Raw genomic sequence first — 15,495 nt, 5'->3', positions numbered from 1 at the left:
GAATAGAGAAAAGAACAAAGAATGGGGTGGGAGGGAGGGAGGAAAGCAACTCAACAATAAAACTGCAAGGGTTCTCTTTCAGATGGGCACTACTCGGCTAGATGCCATTACCTACCATGAGAGAGGGCCTGCCACAGGGCCTCCCTTTGTGGCCTGGCTTGAAATGCTGAATAGAAAAGTATCAGGTGACGGATTTCATCCTTTTTATGGCTCCAACTTAACAAAAAACACAACAAACAGCAGAGTCTGGTTCCCATGGAAAAGAAGAAGCCGAGTGACTTCTGCGAAGAATTGGCTGAAACCTAAGTAGGAACCAGATAAAAACATTTGCTGGGTACGAGGACTAGGGCGAATATCTGGGCCCCACAGTTTGGGGGATGGGAAGATACGGGCAGAAGACCCTTTGTGAGCTAGCACCCCGTAGACCAGGCCTGTACCCCGATGGCTGCAGAAAATGAGACAGCATAGGAATTGCCTACTGCATCCCATCAAGCTCTCTGCCCTGACTCCCACCAGCCCCTTCTCTTCCCATTGTGGCTTCTAGTGGCACCTCCTTTTCTCACTTCCCAGGAAACCATTTGTTTTTGTTTGCAAACAAAATGAGTTTTATTGCTTTCTTGACCCACTATCCTTCAGTCGATTCTGGCTCACTGGAGGTCACTCAGACTCTAAGTGTCTAGGGAGGTAGACAGCTTTCTCTTTCTCCCTCCTCGCAGCTGGTGATTGTGAACCACCGACCTGGCCATCTGCAGCACAATGCTCATCCCACAGGGCCACCAGGACTATGTGCTTAATGTCAACTTTAAGCACAGGAAGTAAAATGACTATGTGCTTAATGTCAACTTTCAGGTGTCCAATAACAGGGAAGGAAATCAAAAGCATCTGGATTCCCTCCATTCAGAAAGCACTGCTGTTCACATCTTGGTGAGTGGGTTCTGCCAGTCTGCGTGGAGTGTGTCCTTGGGGCTCGGGGAGCAGAGGTGTCACACACACACACACACACACACACACACACACACACACACACACACACCTCTGCTCCCACATAGCTGACTTTCTAGTTGGGAAGACAGATCATGCATTTTATAAAGTTGGATTTATAGAACACCTGATGGGGCTGTTACGAGTTATAAAGAAGACAGAGGTAGCAGCGAAGGTGGGGACGCGGCAATTTAAGACAGGATGTTCCAAAGGTAGCATTTGAACAAAAACCTGAACGAGATGGGGGTGCAAGCCCTTGTGACTAACGAGGGAGGCTGTTTCCTTTCACCTTCTGTGCATACATCATAATGCAATTTGAGCATAAGTTATTTATGATGAAGTCTTTGATGTTAAAAATGACAAATGATTCCAAAATATATGCATAACAAGGGAACATCCTTTTCACAGCCCACTTAACTTATCACCATCTCCTTCTTCAAAGTCAAGACTTTGACAATGGTGTGTACCCTCCCAGGACCTTGTCTCCCCACTCGGAATCATTTCTGTATATGCCCGCATTTAACTTTCTTTTCGACATAAAAGAGATCATCCTTTTTGAAGGTGAAGCCTTTTGTTCTTCATGGTACACAAGATCCTAATATTTTCCAACTTCATAGATTTACAAGAGCTCTAGGTCTCTGGTTCTATGGGTCAAGCTTTGGGCTTCTCACCATAAGATCGGCAATTCAAATCCACAAACATCCCGTCGGAGAAAGATGAAGCTTTCTGCTCCTGTGAAGACTTAGTCTCCAGACCTAGGTAAGGTTGATGACTATGGGTGTTTTGTGTTTGTTTCCTAAACCTCTTACAGCACGGCATAACTACATTTCGCTGTTAAATTTGGGTGGATGCTTCCTCCTCTGGGCTACTCATCTAGTATTGACTGCAATATATTGTGGTAAATTGTTCATCTGTCCCCAGGATGGCTGTGGTCAGATACTTCAAATGAAATGGTCTGATTTTATAATTAAAATTAAAAAACCAATTAATGAGAGCTACTCTTCATCATATTTTGTATTAGTCTGGGTACTTTAGAGACACAAATCCACAGAAACTCATGTATAACAGAGAGTTTCATATAAAAGATAAGTACACATCAAAAGAACATCCCAACCCAGTGCTGCTCAAGCCCACAAGTCCAACAGTAACCCATATGTGCAACACCAATCCACAAAGTCCCCCTCCAGCTCACAAAACACACACTATGATGCTGACGGCAGGAGGAAAGCCGAATCAGTGCATGTGTAAGCATCTAAGCGCTGGCAGGGGTCTCCACACGGCTACTCCACCACCCAGGGCTACATCGGGGTAGGTCCATGTGGCTTCTCCTTGGGGATGTCTTACAGGAAGCCAGCCTTGCTAGCTGAAGCAGGGAACTGCTAAGGCAGCTGCACCCTGGTGCAACCATCACAAAGCAAGAGACCTGAGAACTAGAAAGGCGAGGCTCACAGAGCCATTTATCTCTCCACCCTTCAATTAACCCCACATGTGTTTATTGGCCAGGTTGGCACAATAAATTAACTACCTCATGCTTGCTTAAATAAAGAGAACAAATGTTTATCGGGTTTACATAAGTGCTAAGTACTTCGTGAAATCATCATTCACAGCACCAGCCTACTTACGGAGTTACATATAATCATGCAGATGCGGAAACCGGAAATCAAAGGGATTAACATTGACACTATGGGCAGAACAGATCCATCATGTTCTAATAGGTCCTATATTTGCTTTAAAATGAAAAAAATCTCCAGACATAAGAGCACATACAAATATACCCCGGAGAGCCATGTTCCCAAAGTTAATTGGGAACATTGACACTTAAAAGAAAATAATTAATACATCCTTGTCATTATATTATTTTAGTCCACAGAGTTCATTGAGCTTGGGCTCCGGCCTAGGCCCTGTGAATACAGAAAAGAATCCATCGCAGTCTCTGTTCTTCAAGAAGCTCACTGTCTGGTGGGAGCAGCAAATGCATTAAGTCCTAATAGCTGAGAAACCGAGGCTCAGCGAAGAGACTCTTCCTTCTTCTTCTTTTTTAAACATTTTATTAGGGGCTCATACAAGTCTTATCACAATCCATATATATACATACATCAGTTGTGTAAAGCACATCTGTACATTCTTTGCCCTAATCATTTTCAAAGCATTTGCTCTCCACTTAAGCCCTTTGCAGAGACTCTTTCAAGAAACACAGCCAGGTTTCGAACCTGGGCATCAGAGGGAGCCGGCTGGCAGCACACTGAGAGGGGTCTTGCACTTCATCTAGGACTGAGTGATCGGACCCTGAGTCAAAGAGTCTCCCTGCGAGAAGCAACTAGACAGATCCAGCTAGAGCGACACCGTCTATGCGGGGTATATAGGAAATGCACACGATTTTTATTTTCTCTTCCACTAACCATCTTTTTGCTGCAGAGAAACAAATTCCTTTCCAGTGACACACTCTTCCTGGCAGAAAGAGGCACACCCAGCCAGCTCAAAACACCGACATCCAACGAAGGAAACTCTGCTTGAACCCTCTAGGTACACATTTGTTGGCTCCCACTGGACGGCTGCCATTTTCCCAGGGACTAAGCCAGAGCTGGATTTGAGGAACAGCACATAAGAACAATGCACTAATAAGGGTAACCAAAACAGGGAAATTAAAATATCCACCGCCATTTATTATTTCCAATTGAGTTTCCATGTACTTATAAAAGCAATTTATTCCCATCATAAAAAGCTCAGCTTGTGCTTTTTATAAAAAAGAATACAAATCACTTATAATATCTCAGTGCAAGAAAAACTATTAACATGTGTAGGTGTATATACTGTCTTTTTAAAAACTACATCTAAGAAATAGATATGCATTGTAGACCACTCTGTTTACACAGCTAGATGTGTCTCCATTCGTTATGTCCTTCAAAGCACAATTACATGTAGTGGGTTATGCGTTAGGCTGCTAGCCACAAGGTCGTCGGTTTCAGTCCACTGGTTGATGGCTGGGTGTATGAAGAGGCTTCTGCCTCTGTAAAGATTTACAGGCTGAGTAAGAGTTGACTTGATGGCATGGAGCTTGGTGGGTTTTAATATATAGTTATGTAACATTTGATTATACAATAACAATACAACAGAATGATAGAACGGTATCACTGATATAATGCACAAGTAAAATTTTGCTTAAGGTCATCCAACAATGGTTGCCGTGGTACATTGACAGGGAGCTGCCAGGAGTTCAGGCTGGATTCTGAAGAGGACATGGAGCAAGAAGATGACTGCTAATGTCACATGGATCTGAGCTGACCGCAAACAATACCACAAAGATGTTTACTTGTGTTTCATTGACTATGCCAAGCTATTTGACTGTGTGGACCAGAATAAACAGTGGATAACCTTGAGAAGAATGAGAATTCCAGAACATTTCATTGTGCTCATTTGAAACTCGCACGTGGGTCAAGGATGCAGTTGTGGAAACAGAACAAGGAAATAGTGCATGGTTTAAAATCAGGAAAGGTGATGGTCAGGGTTGCATTCTCTCACTATATTTTGTTCAACATATGTGCTGAGCAAATCATCAGAGAAGCTGGATTATATGAAGAGTGTGACATCAGGATTACTAACAACCTGCGATATACAGATGACACAACCTTGCTTGCTGAAAGTGAGGAGGAACTGAAGTACTTGCTGATAAAGATCAAGGGTTGTATTCTTCACCATGGATTACAGCTCCATTTAACTAAGACTCAAATCCTCACAACTGGACCAGTAAGCAGCATCATGATAAATGGAGAAAAGGTTGAAGTTGCCAAAGATTTTGCCTTACAATCAGTATTCATGGAAGCGGCAGTTAAGAGCTCAAAAGACGTATTGCACCAGACTCTGGAGACTCCACCAGAAAACACTCCTAAAGGTTAACAAACAGACCTTGAACTAGTTACAGGCTTTTCTCTATCTCTTTTTGTTTTCTTCTGTTGCTTTGTTTTGCTCTGTCTTGTTTTTTGGGTATATTATTATCTCTACAGGTCTATCTAGATAAGATAGTCTGGATAAACAAGCTGGAGGAGAAAACAACAGGACTGACAGGTTCTGGGGACACATGGATGAGGACGGGTTCGGGGGTGGAGGGGTGGAGGGACATGGAAGAGGAGGAGACATGGCGGGGGGGGGGGAAGAAGGAAGTGGGTGTTAACAAACACAGGGACAAGGGAACAACAAGTGATCCAAAATCGATGGCGAGGAGGGTGTAAGAAGCCTGGTGGGACTTGATCAAGGACAATGTAACCGAGAGGAATTAATGAAACCCAAATGAAGGTTGAGCATGATAGTGGGACAAGAGAAAAGTAAAAGGAAATAGAGAAAAGAATTAGGAGGCAAAGGGCATTTATAGGGATCTAAATACAGACACATACATATGTAAATATATTTATATATGATGATGGGGAAATAGATCTATGTGCATATATTTATAGGTTTAATACTAAGGTAGAAGATGGACATTGGGCCTCTATCCGAGTAATCCTCAGTGCAAGAACACTTTGTTCTATTAACCTGGCATCCCATGATGCTCACCTTCCCGACATGATCGCTGAAGACAAAGCAGGTGCATGAGCAAATGCGGTGAAGAAAGCTGATGGTGCCCACCTATCAAAAGATATAGTGTCTGGGGTCTTAAAGGCTTGAAGATAAACAAGCAGCCATCCAGCTGAAAAGTCAAAAAACCCACATGGAAAAAGCACACCAGCCTGTGTGATTACAAAGTATTGATAGGATCAGGCATTAGGAATCAAAGATCCAGAACAAAAAATCATATCATTGTGAATGAGGGGGAGTGCAGATTAGGGGCCCAAAGCCCATCTGTAGACAACTGGACAGCCCCTTAAAGATGAGTCGTGGGGAGGAGACAAGCCAGTCAGGGTACAGTGTAGCAATGATGAAACATACAACTTTCCTCTAGTTCTTTAATGCTACCTTCTCACCACTATCATGATCCCAATCCTACCTTACAAATCTGGCTAGACCAGCGCATGTACACTGGTACAGATAAGAGCTGGAAACAAAGGCAATCCAGGACAGATAAACTCCTCAGGACCAATTATCAGCGTAGAGATACCAGGAGGGGAAGCGGAAAGAGGGGGAGAAAGGGGGAACCGATCACAAGAACCTACATATAACCCCCTCCCTGGGGGACAGACAACAGAAAACTGTGTGAAGAGAGACATCAGCCAGTGGAAGACATGAAAAAAAAAAAGTATAGATTGTCAAGTGTTCTTGAGGGTGGGGAAAAATGAGGAGCTGATACCAAGGGCTCAAGTAGAAAGAACATGTTTTGAGAATGATGATGGCAACAAATGTACAAATGTGCTTGACACAATGGATGTATGTATGGATTGTGATAAGAGTTGTATATGCCCCCAATAAAATGATTTTAAAAAAGACTTATTGTATTGGGTAAATCTGCTGCACAAAACCTCTTTATAGTATTGAAAAGGAAGGATGTTATTTTGAGAAGATGCGCCTGACTGAAGCCATGGTATTTTCCATTGCCTCATAGGCATGTGAAAGTTGGCCATTGAATAAGGAAGACCAAAGTTGTGCTGCTTCAATTGTGGTGCTGGAATAGAATATTGGAAGTACCACAGGCAGCTGAAAGGACAAACCAATCTGTATTGGAACAAGTAAGGCCAGAGTGCGCCTTAGAGGGAGGATGACAAGACTTCATCTTCCATGTTTTAGACGAGTCAGGAGAGCCAGCCCCTGGAGAGGGCCATCATGTTTGGTAAAGGGGAGGGGCGGCGATAAAGTAGAAGGCCCTCTACAAGATGGACTGACATCGTGGCTGGGTCAGTGGGCTTAAAGAAGAGTTGTGAGGGTGGGAAAGGACGGGGCAGTGTTTTGTTCTGTTGTCCATAGGTTGCGATGGGTCAGGGCCGACTGGCTGGCACCCAACAAAAACAGTATACCATTCTACTGGGATTTAGTTGGTCAATCTGTTACTGGAGAGTGACTTTCCTTCAGTTGGGGGCAATTACATTGTTAAAACTCTAAGAAGACACTTGCTTTATTAAGTGACACCACCGGTCTCTTATCTGGTTTGCTCATCACAACCCTTCAGAGTAGGCATTGCCACTGTTGGAGCATCGAAGGAGCTGAGGTTCAAACAAGATTAAGGATTGTCCCAAGGTTAAAGTCAAGTTTTGAACCCAGACCTCTCAAGTTCTTGAGCTAACATTCACCCCCCCAAGAGTGTTCAGCTCTCTTTACTCTAAACCAAAATCCAGATGCTATCAAATTGACTCATGGTGACCCCATCTAAGCTGTGAATATCTGCACTCTGTGGGGTTTTCGAAGCTGTGACTTTTGGAAAACAAGCTGCCGGGCTTATTTTTCAAGGCACCTCTGAGTGGGTTTGAAATGCCTTTTTTTTTTTAAGATTTTTTTTTTTCAGTGGAGGTTTACACAACAGTTTAGGTTTTTATCCAACAATGTCTACACTCATTGCTCAGCGATATTGGCTACATTTTTGCCGTGAGTCTTGTTCCGGTGGTTCCATTTGTAGTCATCTACTTTCCCTGCTCCCTTATCCTCTCACCTGTGTTTTAAAGTAATTGGTGACCGTTGGGTCTAATGTAGGTGGTTTTCTAAGGAGCACAGCAATTATGGAGGACATTTGGTATTTTGCCATCTAATCGATTATTTAGCAATGAGGTGTTCTTGGGGCTGAACTTCCAACCTTTTGGTTAAGTAGTAGGGCCCATCTAGGAACTGTCTTTCCAGAAATTCATTACCTGTGATGTATGGTGTTTACTTTAGTCTTATTTTCCCAAAAATTTCAATCCTGGTCGCATTCCTTTTACATTTTCATGGATGCTCTGGTTCCTTCAGAAGATTCTGCCTTCCCAGTGAAGCAGCTTCCATTTGAAAGTTCCCAGGCAGCTGGACGGATGCGGTTGATGGTTCCCAACTGCTGTACCATATGTTCTCCCTGCTTTGTTCTCAGATAGGCAGGCTGGGAGATTAATCACGTCTCCACATTGTAAAACTGAATCCTGATACACTCACGAAAGCCCCCCTGGTTATATGTGCCCCATTTGAATTCCCACTTATAGTCTCAACAATTTCCGAGATTTGAGATGCCCTCTGCAACGCAACACCGTTGAAGCAGGATCTTGAATTTAAAAGGATGTGAAGCCCAAACCGCTATTTTGAATTTTACTCCTGTACAAAGGGACTTCCATGATTCTGTACTCCATTTGGCTATTAACGTTTTGACATCTTCTCAACTATCCAACTGTTTATTTAACACCCTCTTTCAGATTTTACCCCTTCAGCTATTAAGCAACTTGATGTATTCATATCAGAAGCCTTGGTAATTTCTTCACAAACTTCTCTGTAGTAGTTCTCTCTGTAGTTGACTAGCATTGATTGTCTGCTCAATAGTTATTCCTTGCTGCCTCCTCCTCAATCACAGAACCTTGATTTTGCTCAAGGAGAATATGCCCAGCCCAGGGGTTGACCTAGGGTTAGTCTGAATCTGATTTAGGAATTGTAGTTCCCACTGGGGGACACTCCCATTCTGACCTCCAGCAAAGGATGGCCACGAGATTTAAGGAATGTCTGCTAAAGAATGTCTACAATGAATTTTCTTTGAAATGAAAGAGAAATTTCTTTCTTCTTTTTTTTAAAGATCATTTTATTGGGGCTCTTACAACTCTTATTATAATTCATACATCAATTGTATCAGACATATTAGTACATATGTTGCCATCGTTCTTTTCTAGACATTTACTTTCTATTGAGCCCTTGGGATCAACTCCCCTTTTTTTGTTAATCCTTCTCTACCCCCACCCCCACCCTCGTGGCCCCTTGATAGATTAAAATTGGTATTATTTTCATATCTCACCCCGACAGCTGTCTCCCTTCCCTTCGGGTTTCTGTTGTTTTCCCCGCTGGATGGGGGTATGTGGTTATATGATAGTCATTGCGATCAGTACCACTTCCTCCCCACCACTCACCCCCATCCCGCTGCCCTTTTGGTATGGCTATCCCCATTCCTGTTCCTGGCTTCCTTGTGGCATGAGCTTTGTTCCTTGCCTATGTCCATGCACATGTTCCCGTCTAGTCCAGAGTGGGAAGCGACACTGGGGTCATGAAACTGGGGGGTGAGTTGTCTTGGTCTCTTCTCTTACTTTAGCTCTATGACTGTGCCAATCCGTTCCTGGCAAGATTCTACAAGTTTCCCTACGGTGCTACTTCAGGCCACTGCTACATGCCTCTCGCTTCCTGCTCTGGAACTCCCGATTTACCCAGCCACCACCCCCCTCCAAGATTCCATCATCTCTCTTTGGAGCTAACTGACCTCCTCTCTCCAACTCCTACTTTCCAACAACATATTCTCCACAATATAGTCAGAATGATCTTTTAAAAAAGCAAGCTAAAGCATGTTAGTTCTTTACTTGACATATTTTAAGGACCTTCCATGGTATTTTTTTTTTACACGTTTTTTAAAATAAGAAACGGGAAAAGCCAGCTTTCTTTTCAGAATCAAAATGCAGAACAAATGAAAAAATTATGGTATTTAACCTTCACAAGTTTGAACCTCCACAAGTAATGCAACCAAGTTTTATATTTTTAACAGCCCTTCTACATACACTCCATCTCCTCTATCCTGGTTCTAAGTTTTTATCTTTAGTTTCAATTATGCCAATTCCCTTGCTATTTAAAAAGTGTCCCCCCCAATTATTGTCAGAAACTGTTGTTTAGCTTACCCCCTTCCAGGCTACCCACCAAACTACAGAGGATGGAGTGTAATATGAGCAATACAGAGTCTTGTGCAATTCATGAGGATCCATGGTATTTTCAATAAAGACCGTGCATAACTTGGACATCTGCTTATCCCTATAACCTTCTCTCATTACGCTTTCCCCTTTGCCAAGTTGGCTTCCTAAATGTTACATATTTGGATCTTACATTGCAGATCTTCCTGCTTGGTACATTCCTCCTTGATCATGCCCCATGCCACATTGTAATCTTGATTTTTCCTAATTGTTTTTTTCTACATACGATTGAAAGCATAACTAGATGGTACCTTTTCCCCTCTCCCCCTCCAGAACATTCAAATAAAATTAGGAACAAAACTGGTTGTATGTACTTGTTCAGAAATTATGTGGTGGTGCACAATTATGAACTCTGCCCAGGACAACAACAAAAGGGGAAAACAAATTAAATATTTTGCCTTTAAAAAATGTTTTCCCTAGGGGGAAGTGCAGAGTGGAGACCCAAGGCCCAAGTGTCGGCCAATGGAGATTCCCTCATAAAGGGGTTTAGGAGAGGAGATGGGTTAATTAGGGTGTGAGGTAGTACCGATGAAGAACACAGCTTTCCCCCAGATCCTGGATGCTTCCTCCCCCCAACTACCATGATCCGAATTCTACCTTGCAGGACTGGATAGGGCAGAGGCTGTACACTGGTACATATGAGGGCTGGAGGTACAGGGAATCCAGGGTGGATGATACCTTCAGGACCAAGGGTGTGAGGGGCGATGCTGGGAGAGTGGAGGGTGAGTGGGTTGGAAGGGGGAACTGATTACAAGGATCCACATGTGACCTCTTCCCTGGGAGAGGGACAGCAGAGAAGGGGGGAAGGGAGACTCCGGATAGGGCAAGATATGACAAAATAACGAGGTATAAATTACCAAGGGCACATGAGGGAGGGGGGAAAGGGGAGGGAGGGAAAAAAAAAAGGACCTGATGCAAGGGGCTTAAGTGGAAAGCAAATGCTTTGAGAATGATTGGGGCAGGGAATGTATGGATGTGCTTTATACAATTGATGTATGTATATGTATGGATGGTGATAAGAGTTGTATGGGTCCCTAATAAAATGTAAAAAAAGAAAAGAGGAGAAAAAATGATTAGGGCAGGGACTGTACAGATGTGCTTTATACAATTGATGTATGTATATGTATGAACTGTGATAAGAATTGTATGAGCCCCTAATAAATTGTTAAAATTAAAAAAAAATTTTAAAAAAAGATAAGAAAAAAAAATGTTTTCCCCACTTTTTATTGGAATTTGGGTGAAACGTTAAGAACCAAATTGGGTTTCCATTCAACAGCGCATACACATTTTGACTCATGACGCTGATTACAATCTCCACAATGTAATGGCACTCTTCCCCCTTCCTCCCTCTCTTTCCACTTTCCATTTGTCTTCTGCTTGCTCCTTTCCTACCCGCTGAGCTGTATCCCTGGGAAAATGCTGTCCTTTTGATCTCAAATGATTGCTTTTCCTACCAACTGTGTTCCTCCCTGTTGTGACTATTCACTGTATTCATCTGTGTTTGGCTAGCAGATGAGCCAGGCTTGAAGGATGTCTAAAGACCGCACATTGTCTCAGGGGTTCCACCAGTCTCTCTTAAACCTGTAAGCCTGGCTTTTTCACGATTTTGAGTTTGTTTTACATTTCCCTGATCCCGCTACATAGGCTCTCCTATTGTGATCCCAAGAGGAATCCCCCACAGCATCTATGAATGTAGAATGACCCACACATTTCATTCTCTCTTTTTAAGTTATGGTGAAAATATACACTCAAACACACTTGCCAACACAGACATGCAGTGACATTGATTACATTCTTGCTGTTGTGTATCCATTATCTCTATCCCGACCCCCCACCATTCTTCCACCATCATTAACATAAAACCAATGTCCCTTCAAGCAAATCTCCCCCTTCATCCTCCCTCTGATACTTAGTAACCAGTAATGAGCTTCAGTTTCTATCCGCTCCTTATGTGGGATCATACTGCATTGACCCTTCTGTGGCTGACCTTTCTGGGCAGCATGTTGTCCAGGGACATCCTTTTTTTTTTTTTTTTAACAATTTATTAGGGGCTCATACAACTCTTATCACAATTCATACATATACATACATCAATTGTATAAAGCACATCTGTACATTCTTTGCCCTAATCATTTTTTTTCTCCTCTTTTCTTTTTTTACATTTTATTAGGGACTCATACAACTCTTAGCACAATCCATACATATACATACATCAATTGTAAAAAGCACATCCATACATTCCCTGCCCCAATTATTCTCAAAGTATTTGCTCTCCACTTAAGCACTTTGCATCAGGTCCTCTTTTTTTTTTCCCCTCCCTCCCCTCTCCCCCCTCCCTCATGTGCCCTTGGTAATTTATACATCGTTATTTGGTCATATCTTGCCCTATCCGGAGTCTCCCTTCCCCCCCTTCTCTGTGTCCCTCTCCCAGGGAAGAGGTCACATGTGGATCCTTGTAATCAGTTCCCCCTTTCCAACCCACTCACCCTCCACTCTCCCAGCATCGTCCCTCACACCCTTGGTCCTGAAGGTATCATCCACCCTGGATTCCCTGTGCCTCCAGTCCTCATATGTACCAGTGTACAGCCTCTGCCCTATCCAGTCCTGCAAGGTAGAATTCGGATCATGGTAGTTGGGGGGAGGAAGCATCCAGGATCTGGGGGAAAGCTGTGTTCTTCATCGGTACTACCTCGCACCCTAATTCACCCATCTCCTCTCCTAAACCCCTCTATGGGGGGATCTCCATTGGCTGACACTTGGGCCTTGGGTCTCCACTCTGCACATCACCTTTCATTTAATATGGTATATATATACATATACACACATATACACATACACACATATCTTTTTTTTTTTGCATGATGCCTTATACCTGGTCCCTTGGCACCTCGTGATCGCACTGGCTGGTGTGCTTCTTCCATGTGGGCCTTTTAGCTTCTGAGCTAGATGGCCGCTTGTTCACCTTCAAGCTTTTAAGACCCCAGACACTATCTCTTTTGATAGCCGGGCACCATCAGCTTTCTTCACCACATTTACTTGTTCACCCACTTTGGCTCCAGCAGTTGTGTTGGGAGAGTGAGCATCATAGAGTTCCAATTTAATAAAAGAAAGTATTCATGCATTGAGGGAGTGTTTGACTAGAGGCCCAAGGTCCTTCTGCCACCTTAATACTTAGCCTATAAATATAGACACATAGATCTATTTCCCCATCCTCCTATATATATTTGCATGTACATGTCTTTGTCTAGACCTCCATAAATGCCCTTTGACTCCTAGCTCTTTCCTCCATCTCTTTCCTCCTGCCCTACTACCATGCTTCGTCGCCACGTCCAGGGACATCCTTGTGGTGGCATACATCAGGACTTAATTTATCTGTCTACCACATTTGTTTATCCATTTATGTGTCGATGGATATTTTGGTGGTTTCTACCTTTTGGCTGTTCGAAAAATGGTCGGCATCATGGGTGTGCAGGTTCCACTCACTCTTTTGTTGTTGGTGTTTGCTGCCAACAAGTCAGGAATCAGTCCTTAACTCATGGCCCCTCACCCACAATAGAGAGAAACAGGATGTGGTTCTGTGCCACCTTATGATTGGTTGTAGATCACGCTGATGTGAAGCACGGAGTGCTCTTTAGCTGGTTTTTGGAAGTAGATCGCCAAACCTTTCTTGCTAGTCTGTCTTAGTCTGAGAGCTCGATGGAAGCCTGTTGCACACATCACAATCCACCACTGGCAGATGGTGGTTCATGACGTCCATTGACTGGGGACCAAACTTGGCTGCAAATGGACGTACTACACCTGGGTGCTAACTGCATACTTGAAGGTTGTGTCCACTCGGAGGGACCCTCTGACCCCCCAGCCACTGGACACCCAGTGCAGCAGATTCCCTTCAGCACCCACGGGGCAGCCATGGGTCGGGATTGATTCTGCAGCAACTGCTTTACCAGTGAACCGTTTACTTGTCAAATGCTAAAATATAACTCACAGAAACAGGAAGTAGATGTTGTGGCTGGGTCGCTCTATGAGGACAACAAATTTAGGTCAACTTTTTAAGACTGAAGTGACTCAGTGTTTCGATGTTATTTAGATCAAGCCTGAATTTACTTCTCTGCCATTTGGAGAAGGCACAAGGTATTATTATAATCAAAGAAAGGGCGAAATGAAAATTGATCTTCCATCATCTATCATCTCCCTTTAGTTTGATGAGATACTGCTCTAATCTCCTGATGAAACGTTGTTCCACAAAACCCTGCATTATCTTGCAATTGCTGTATCTCTTATAGGAGTGATTCAAGTTTGGGCAATATTGACTTCTATTCCATTGATCTCTAAGTCATCCTAGTTTTTAATGTGTGTCTATTTCCTTGAGTTGTATAGACATTCTCTTGGAGACCAGTCCAAATCAGCTGATCTTTCCTTTCAGCTGACCTTTCCTTTGCCCGATGTCAAAAGTGTTCATTGCTTGTGTGATTTGTTTCTTCTCAAGAAGTCTGTCTCCAAATACTATTCAAAAGTCCACATTTATGAGCAAAATTGACTAAAGTGCTTGTGTTGCTTCTTCAGCTTACCTTTGAAACAATTTTTATTCACCTTTTTCAGTGGTTGAAGAGTCAGACTGCTTGAGAGGACACAGTCCACGGGATAGGAGGCCAACATTTTTCAATGTGAAGTGATAGGATAAGCCTTTGATCAGAAATAGTGCACGTGACTGACAAGAGGGTGTAGCAACTTTGTGGGAGGAAACTTCAGCTCTATTCTGCCAGAAGTTGTGCGGTCACTCATGGCGCCTCTCCCACCTGGCAAGGAGGGGCAGGGTTACTCTACTGCCAGTGCCTTTGCACGTACATGCTCCCAGTCATACCACCTTGTAATCTGGACTACTTCCATGCCAACCTCTCCTCCCGCTCCAACCTTGTCTAATTAGCTGTGTTGCTTGGGCCAAGTCACTTCCCCTTTCTGGGTCTGTTTCTCCTTTTAAGACACAGATGGGAGTATGCTAAGGAGTTTCGGTCAATGTTTGGCAGCCTCCTCCCCTGCTCCCTCTCATCCCTGGACCTCCAAGGGGGCTCACAGACACTCAGCCTCCCCTCCTGGATTAGGGCTCAAGGACTTAGTAGAGAGAGAGGCTTCAGAGAAGTGTTCCTTTCTCCTGTTTCCTTTCTGTAATAGGGACTCTGGTGACTGCCATCTACCGCTGAGCTGAAGACAGCTAGTAGTGGTCATCCATTTCAGGCCATACAGAGTAGGACCTGTCCTCAATGCATGGGCAGACCGGCAGTGGCTGGCATGCAGTCAGCTGCCAGAGGTTAGCAGACTCAGAAGATTTGGACAGGAGAGCTGATCCAGACATTAAACTGTGTATGTCCCCGAAGAAGTCACTTCACTCCAATCCCGTCTTCTTCTTTTTTTAGGAAGATTTTTTTCTAACTAAAAGATAATTTTATTGGAAGCTCTTATAACTCTTTACAATCCATACATCGACTGCATCAGGCTTGCTTATACATATGTTGCCTTCAGTCTTTTCTAGACATTAAAAAATAATTTTTATTGGGTGCTCGTACAGTTCATCACAATCCATACATATATCCATTGTGTCAAGCACATTTGTTGCCATCATCATTCTCAAAACATTTGCTTTCTACTTGAGTCCTTGGTATCAGCTTCTCGTTTTATTCCCCTCCCTTCCCCACCCTCTCTCCCT

General features: G+C 43.4%; 1 long non-coding RNA gene across 2 annotated transcripts in view; it reads right to left on the bottom strand.

Annotated features, from left to right (window-relative positions):
- The window catches only part of LOC142444983 (uncharacterized), a 99,001-nt gene extending 85,642 nt beyond the window's left edge, over window positions 1-13,359 (bottom strand). For both annotated transcript variants that reach the window (XR_012783945.1, XR_012783946.1), the window contains exon 1: window positions 13,225-13,359. This is a non-coding gene — a long non-coding RNA (uncharacterized LOC142444983). The remainder of the gene's footprint in view (window positions 1-13,224) is intronic.
- Between the last annotated feature and the right edge of the window lie 2,136 nt (window positions 13,360-15,495).

This window comes from Tenrec ecaudatus, chromosome 4, assembly GCF_050624435.1.
Source record: "Tenrec ecaudatus isolate mTenEca1 chromosome 4, mTenEca1.hap1, whole genome shotgun sequence".
Classification (NCBI taxonomy): domain Eukaryota; kingdom Metazoa; phylum Chordata; class Mammalia; order Afrosoricida; family Tenrecidae; genus Tenrec; species Tenrec ecaudatus.
Note: the sequence above shows the minus strand (reverse complement) of the source record. Positions and strands in the feature narration are given on the sequence as shown.